At 44.4% G+C, this 8,317-nt stretch overlaps 1 pseudogene; it reads left to right on the forward strand.

Moving 5' to 3' along the window:
• Positions 1-304: 304 nt before the first annotated feature.
• On the forward strand, positions 305-504 carry LOC122563782 (annotated as a pseudogene).
• The last annotated feature ends 7,813 nt before the right edge of the window (positions 505-8,317 follow it).

The following is an 8,317-nucleotide window of genomic DNA, read 5'->3' on the forward strand; positions in this document are numbered from 1 at the left end:
ATGTAGTAATTCCTTTTAATTATCTCTGGATGATTGTTATCAAGTTTGAAGCATCACTAGACAGTTTCAGTCTAAATATTGACTCACTCCATGCTGAAATGTTAAACAGGAGCCCTGGACTGATGGTGAGAACATGCCCCTTCTTGTCAACACACCAATTAAATGCTAGGTGAGGAGGTTCACTGGGGATTTTCTCAACTCACTATCAATTAGCTAAGATTGACAAGGTAGACAAGCAGGAGGCTGGAAGAGCACAGCAAGCCAGGCAGCATCAGGAGGTGGGGAGGTCACCATTTCAGGTGTAACCCTTATATTTCTAGAGATAATTTCTGTAATTCTTGACTTGAGAAATGGCTTCTAAAGCGTCTGGTCTTACGAACCATGAGGACGATTTACAGCGTCTTCTTCTGAGCGTAAAGTTGGTTAAAAGATTTGCTTTGTTTACAAGTGCTTTTAACAGTTGATGATCAATCCGTTCTGGAGGAAGAAAATGCAATCTGAGTGAAAAGATTGGCATGGTGGCTGGGTGATTAGCATTGCTGCCTCACAGTGCCAGGGACCTGGGTTCAGTTCCACCCTCGGGCGATTGTGTGGAGTTTGCACATTTTCCCCGCATCTGCATGGATTTGTTCCATGTTCTCTGGTTTCCTTCCACAGTTCAAAAATATGTAGGCTAGGTGAACTGGTAATGTTAAATTGCCCATGGCATCTATGGATGTGTAGATTAGGTGGATTCACCATGGGAAATGCAAGAATAGGTCAGGGGGATGGGTCTGATGCTCTTCAGAGGGTCAGGTGAACCCGATGGGCTGAATGGTCTGCTTCCATACTGTAATGATTCTATGATCTTTAAAGGGTCATTTATAGCTCATTAAGGGCCTTGAATTGACAGGACCCTCATAAACTGCCCTGTTGGCAGACAAGAAAAGTGATTACCTTTCACAATTTGGAAGCTTGGTGACCCGTGTGTAGGGTTGGGGGTATCCTTCATAAGGAGAAAGTGAGGTCTGCAGATGCTGGAGATCAGAGCTGGAAATGTGTTGCTGGAAAAGCGCAGCAGGTCAGGCAGCATCCAGGGAACAGGAGAATCGACGTTTCGGGCATAAGCCCTTCTTCAGGAAAGGTATCCTTCATAAGCCTCTTTCTAGAAGCAGTAAGAGGCAAGGAGAAATAAAGGAATAACATCTAAAAAGCCAATCCTTGCCTTGCCTCTGATGCTAATGACATCCCTCTCCCCAAACAGGGCTAAGAAATATACAGTTGTTTTCTGTCACCATGGTGTGGGCTTTGCCTCCAGTAAGGTATTTGTGTCTGCTAAGGCAATTCTTACTTGAGATCCCATAACATAAGAACTAAATATGGCTAATGTAGTCCTGAAAGATCCAACAGACATTTATTGCAGTTCCTGACGAAGGATGTAATTGCATTGGAGGCCGTTCAGAGAAAGTTTCCTAGATTAGTTCCATAGATGAAAGATTGTGTTATGAGGCAGGATTGAGCAGTTTAGCCTGATACTCGCTACAGTTTAGAAAGATGAGAGAAGATATAATTGAGCTATATAGGATACTAAAGGGGATTGACAAAGTGGATGGAGAGTGAATGTTTCCATTTGTGGTCCAATCTAGAATAAGCTTTAGGATCAGGGGTAGCTGATTTAAAACAGAGATGAGGAGGCCTTACTTCTCGAGAAGGTTGTGAATCTGTGGAAGTCATTACCCCAGAGTCTGGTGGACACCAGGACAATGAGTGTAAAGTTAAAAGTATGCCTCCTAGTTTTGAACTCCCCTAACTTAGGGAAATGACCCTTGCTATTCATCTTATCTATGCCCCTCTTGATTTTATAAACCTCTATAAGGTCACCCTACAACCTTCTTTGCTCCAGTGAAAAACGTCCCAACCTATTTTTTAAACTCAAACCTTCCATTCCTGGCAACATCCTGGTAAATCTTTTCTAAACCCTGTCCAATTTAATAATATCCTTCCCATAACAGAGTGACCAGAACTGCGCACAGTACTCCAGAAAAGGTCTCACCAACACCCTGTGTAACCTCAGCGTGACATCCCAATTCCTACACTCAAAGGTCTGAGCAGTGAAGGCAAGCAGGCCAAATCACTGTGTCGACCTTTGATGAAAATTTAAAAATGTGGGACAATTTTGTGAAGGGGAAAGGATTGCAGGGTAATAACAGAAAGAAGGGAGTGGGACAGAAAATAAGTTGCTCTTGAAGAGAACCATCATGTATATGAGAGTCAAATGGTATCCTTCTGTCCTGCAACTTTTCAATGATTTTCTTGTTCTAAAGACTCCCTGAGAATACTATGAAGGAGAAGTTGAAAGATAATGAAATTAATGGCAGAACCACAAAAATCAGGAACATTAAATAAGGAACTTGTCACATATTATAACTTAGTCTGATAAAACCGTCTTAAAATGCTTCATTTACAGGAAAGGGGAGCCAGTGTGAAACAAGCACCCGCAGCATCAATGCTGCAACTATTTATAGAGCCATAGTCATAGATATGTACAGCACAAAAACAGACCCTTTGGTCTACTCATCCATGTCAACCAGATATCCTAACCTAATCTAGTCCCATTTATGAGCACTTGGCCCATATCCCTCCAAACCCTTCCTATTCATATGCCCATCCAGATGCCTTTTAAATGTTGTAATTGTACCAGCTTCCACCAATTCCTCTGGCAGCTCATTCCATACATGTACCACTGTTTGCATGAAAACGTTGTCCCTTACGTCCCTTTTAAATTTTTCCCCTCTCACCCTAAACCTATGCCCTCTAGTTCTCGACTCCCCCATTCTGGGACAAAGGCTTTGTCTATTTACCCTATTCTTGCCCCTTATGATTCTATAAGCCTCTATAAGGTCACCCCTCAGCCTCAGGTTTGATTTAGAAGAAAAAACATTTGCAATTATATCAGCAACATCCACAAATAGCTACCTAATATGGTGGCACTGTGACTCAATGGTCAGCACCGCTGTCTCACAGTGGCAGGGAGTCGGGGTAGATTCGAGCGATGAGAGACTGTCTGTGTGGAGTTTGTACATTCTCCCCGCATCTGTATGAGTTTCTTCCGGGTGTTCCGATTTCCTCCCACAATCCAAAGCTGCACAGGTTAGGTGAATTGGCCTTGCTAAATTGCCCATAGTGTTCAGGGATGTGCAGGCTAAGTGCATGGTTACAGAGATAAGGGAATTTAGGTCTGGGAGAGATGCTGTTTGGTGGGCCAGTGTGGACTCAATGTGCTGAATGGCCTGCTTCCACACTGTAGGGATTGAATGATAATAACCCGATGGTCTGTTTTAGTGATATTGGTTCAGGGATACTTATTGGCCAGAAATTTGTGCCATCTTTTGTGTTCACCTGAAAGGGCAAATTGGACTTAAGTTAGCACCTGGTCCAAAAGGTAGCATCTCTAACAGGTCAACATTACATTGTGCTGTCACAGGAGGGTCAGCCTAATGGTGGACTATATTTCTGGAGACTTAAAATGAGAAATTTCAGATGCAGGCAAGAGAATCACCATTGACCCATGTTGTTCTTGTTGATAATTGTTATTTTCAATGTTTGGAGCACACGCTGTGAAATGATCAATGATATACAGTAGCGCCTCGACATATGAACGACCCCGTTCACGAACAAATCAATTTACGAACAGGATTGTACGTAAAATTTTGCTTCAACATACGTACGAAATTCAAGGTACGAATGAAGGTACAAACGCAAAAAGCCCTTGTGCGACCATGTGGTTTCATTGTTCTGCTTTGCTACGTGCTTGTGAAACGCAAAAGCTCTTGGGCCCCGCGTGATCTCATTCAGTTTGTCTTTGGCGCGTGCGCTGTGAACAGCCGTCCAAGTATTCTTACACTATCCGAACAATGGGAAAAATTGATTCAGTTCGTGAACTTTTCGGTTCGTGAACCGGGTCCCAGAACGGATTAAGTTCGTAAGTTGAGGCGCCACTGTACTTACAACTGTGCACGGCTCCCTCTGTACCAGAGTGAAGCATTTGCATTCAGGCTCTGTGGCTCTGTTTGGGCTGACGATGTATAAACTGAAAGGCATGAGTGCAGAACTAAGTTGACAAAGAGCTAGATCACAAAATACAAGATCAGGAGATTTTCAGGAAAAGGTAATGGGGAGTTATTTGCTGATTAAACCTGAAGTGTGTCACTATGTTAGAAGGAGAAATCGCTGAGCATTCATGCAATTTCATGGGAGAACGTAATTGTATTTCATCTCTCTGGTAGATGAATTGCATGCAATAAAGCACTTATTGAAAGTGCCCAATACTTCATTTATTGCTCTAATTGCTAATAACAGCTCCTGAGCTCTCATGTGGAAAAATGTTGCTGCATCTTTTGTTGTGTTCTTTTCATTACCTGATGCTTCAGCCTGTGCAGTCATCTCAGGAGATGACTACATCCGATGTAATTTGTAGCACATTAAGTTTCTGTGCAGCCTGTAAACAAGATTGAAGTGTTCTGTAACAAGAGACAGTATATTATGAATACAATAACAACACTGTTAAGTTGCGACACATTGTTGCAGAACTAAAAAGTCATCCAAATTGAACAGCAGAGCACACTAATTGGGCAACACTGCAAACAGCCTTCATAGGTTAAAGGGAGCTGTTTAACCTCTTCCTGGGCTGTGAGATTCTATGGCCTAGATGTTAACATGGAGCTGAGTGTGAACTAGGATGCAGGGAGTTATTGTGGGGTCAGTGTTTCAAGAAAGTAGGCTCAGTGACTGATGATGCTGAGGTAGATCCAGTGGTGGTCAGGGTGGAGTTTGGTGTGATCAGGGTATTAGACTTTCAGTGCAGACTCTCTTGAGCTGGTGTTCTCAACCACAGCCTGGAGGCTATTTGGTTGGGATGTGTTTGACAGTACAAAGCTTACATGAACAGTGGTACTTGGGAGCGGATTGTGTGGAAGGGTTGTTGTTGATGACGTGTTGATTGGGTAGTTGTGTATTGCAACAGGATCTGGATAAGGGAAGTGGGGTAATAGAGGAGACATTGGGTGTGGGGATTGCGATAGGCAGCATATTGATTTGTGTTGCCCTGATCCCAGTGCATGGTGATCAGGCTTGGGGAGCTATCGTAGCCTGCGGCTCAGTGACTGATGATGCTGAGGTAGATCCAGTGGTGGTCAGGGTGGAGTTTGGTGTGATCAGGGTATTTGAGCCGAGGAAAACAGATCTCAGGCATGGCCAAGGAATGTTGACTGGGTTGTTGTTTTGGACCTCACAGGAACACTCCTGCTCCCTTCACCCCCACCACCACCACCCCCAGTCCTGACCCTCAGGCAAAGCCACTTGTTTCATAGATTCAGCCATTCTTGTCTCGTTTAGGATGCTTGGTTTCCCATAGTCTAGGATACTTAGTTAGTAAATAAAATTACTGTTAAATTGAAGGGAAACTACCTCATTATAATTTTTCAATAACTACCTGAGATCTTGCTAAACTAATGGTTTAAGGTGGATCTGGTTAATCTTCAGATTTCTTGCATTCTGTCTTGTGGCACGCCTGGCTCTTCAACAGGTTTTGGGGAGTTAAACATCATGCATATACTATATGAACACATTCAACAATGACCTGATGCTGGATAATTTTTCATTTTGTTTGTCATGAACTCGTTGGTGAAGGTTTATGCGCTCAGTGTGGCAGATGGAAACCAAACAATCGCTCGAGCAGGGGGACTCTCTTGTAAAACAGTTTGTGTGCTTCAAACACACCCATCTTGCAGTGCCACCTCACAGTTTTTACTCTTCATTAAGAGGCAGAACAATAAGCACAGGATCAGTACTGGCACACTCTACACTGGCAAGAACTAATTGTCTGCCTTAAGGCTGTTCCAGACATCATACAATGGCCTGTACAGCTGGCAGCTTGACAAGGAGCCTTGAAGAAGTGATGCATTCTTCATCAATGCCAATTTGGAGTGTGTTTAATCCAGTTAATCCCACCAATTTGTTTTGATGTGCTAATTTACTTGTCAACGATCTGTGTTAACCTAATTAGTTTATTTATTCAATCCAACTCTCACTGGTGACCAGGCTGGCAGAATGAATATGCCTGAGACAGTTGGATGCAGTATATGAGCCTGTGTGTCCCTGGGATATTGAGGCGATCTGCCTAGCTGTCCCTGCCTGGTATTATGCTCCTCATCCCTTACAAGGAGAGAATCCTAAACCCTTACAGGAGAAGGCTGGGAATGCTCTTACAGGGATGTTGTACATCCATGTCCTGCTAACTGAGTAAGTAGCACTCATTATTCCATTGCCACCCTTGATATTAACCCCTGCTGTCAATTCCATTCATTTCAGACCACTTCTCCCCACTGATCACGATGTCTTTTCGATCTTGTCTTTGCAGGTGCATGCAGGATGTCCACACACCCGGCAGAGAAACTGCTCATTCCACCAGAAAACATTGCCTCAACCTCTGCTGAAGAGAGAACCAAGGCCTCAGAGTAAGCATCAATGAGGCTAACTCCTGAGAAAGAAATGGCCTAGTTCAGTGACACTCGGCAGACTGCTGGCAACCAACCATCTGCTCAGCCCAGACAGGAGGGCACTCTGTGATGTCAGTAATTAAAGACTTTATCTTCATGTAGAGGGGGGAGCAGGACCAATGCTCAGGGGTGTGGGACACAATTGTCCAGAAGCTGTAGCAATGCAGCAATCAACTGTCGGCCTCCCTGGACAGGTTGGCGGTTGCCATGGAGAGCCAGGTGCAGCACCCTCAGGTGCTCACACCCACACTCCACTGCTCCACCCATTGGTCCTCAGGACTGAAGGCATGGGTGACAGGGGATATAAAACTTTGCCCTCACTCCAGGTGCACGTTCCTCGCAAAGTTGTCTCCCAGCTGGAGGAGGAAACACATGTGGGGCCTTAAAATTATTCTCTCGGGATGCTGCTGAAGTCTCTGATCCCTCTATCTCCTCGGTGCCTACCTCTGACCATTGGACGTTCAAGTTGAGGAGGGCCACTTGCCTCTGGCAAGCACAACCTTGGCATGAATGAACTAGCCAGACTCAAATGCCCCTGGGGTTTCCTGATCTTGTCTCCAAGGCCAACTGGTTCTGCTGTTGAGATGGTTCCCTCCATCCTAGCTGAGAACCAGAGACAGCAGAAAACCTCATGAGGATGTTTTGGTGGCATGAGTGACCTACTGTGTAAAGTAACAGTGACATTCTTATTGATTTCCTGACTGGTGTTCTATGCCTAGATGTTTGAGTAAGTGTGTAGTGCCTGAAGTTATTGTGATAGTATGATGCATAATTTCATGATATTCAGGGTGATTCATGGATCAGTGTGAGAGTTGGAGACCTGCTGCAGAATGTGGAAGCAACCTGGACTTAGGATATATGGAACATTGGAACCAGCCAGCGAGCTGCCCCTCACGATGGAGCTTCCTCACTCACCTTCTTGTCACTTATTTTTTATTCATTCATTGGATGAAGATGTTACTGGCTAAACCAGCATTTATTGCCCATCCCTAATTACCCAGTGGGCAGCTAAGAGTCAACCACATTGCTGTGGGTCTGGAGTCACACCTAGGCCAGACCAGGTAAGGATGGCAATTTCCTTCCTGAAAGGACATTAGTGAACCAGGTAGAGTTATTTTTCCCAACAATCGACAATTGATTCATAGTCATCATTACATTCTTAATTCAGATTTGTATTGAATTCAAATTCTACCATCTGCCATTGCACGATTCAAGCCCAGGTCCCCAGAACGTTACCTGGGTCTTTGGTTTTAACAGTCCAGCCATTATACCATGAGGCCATCGCCTTCCCTTATTGTTGAACTAGTGTGAATGAGATGGTCACTGATATCTGGAGCACAGAGGTGTACTGCACACATTGGCTTAATGCATTAGATCCCCAGGGATTAGATGCTTTGCTCTGTGTGCAATTTGGTTTCCATTTAATGTGCTTCACATTTGTGGGTCCCTGCATGCACCTCTCTTTGTGTTTGACAAATATACTCCACTCTCCACCCAAAACTCCCAAATTCTAACAGACAGTTTCCTGAGTCTCCTTCCCAAAGCAGCAGCAGCCCCACCACTGCCATCACCCAACCCAACCACCAACCCACCCACTTTGTTTCCCTGTATCTCTATTTCTTAGTATTTGCAGACACACTGACTGTACGTCACTCCCTTGAGTGACCTAGACTGGGCTACGCCCCCAGGTTCTGATGGAGATAGCTGAGGAGATTGTAGAGGCATTGGCACTGATCTTTTGTGAATCTTGTGGAAAATGGCCAATGTAACACCCCTGTTTA

This window comes from Chiloscyllium plagiosum, chromosome 27, assembly GCF_004010195.1.
Source record: "Chiloscyllium plagiosum isolate BGI_BamShark_2017 chromosome 27, ASM401019v2, whole genome shotgun sequence".
Taxonomy (NCBI): Eukaryota; Metazoa; Chordata; class Chondrichthyes; order Orectolobiformes; family Hemiscylliidae; genus Chiloscyllium; species Chiloscyllium plagiosum.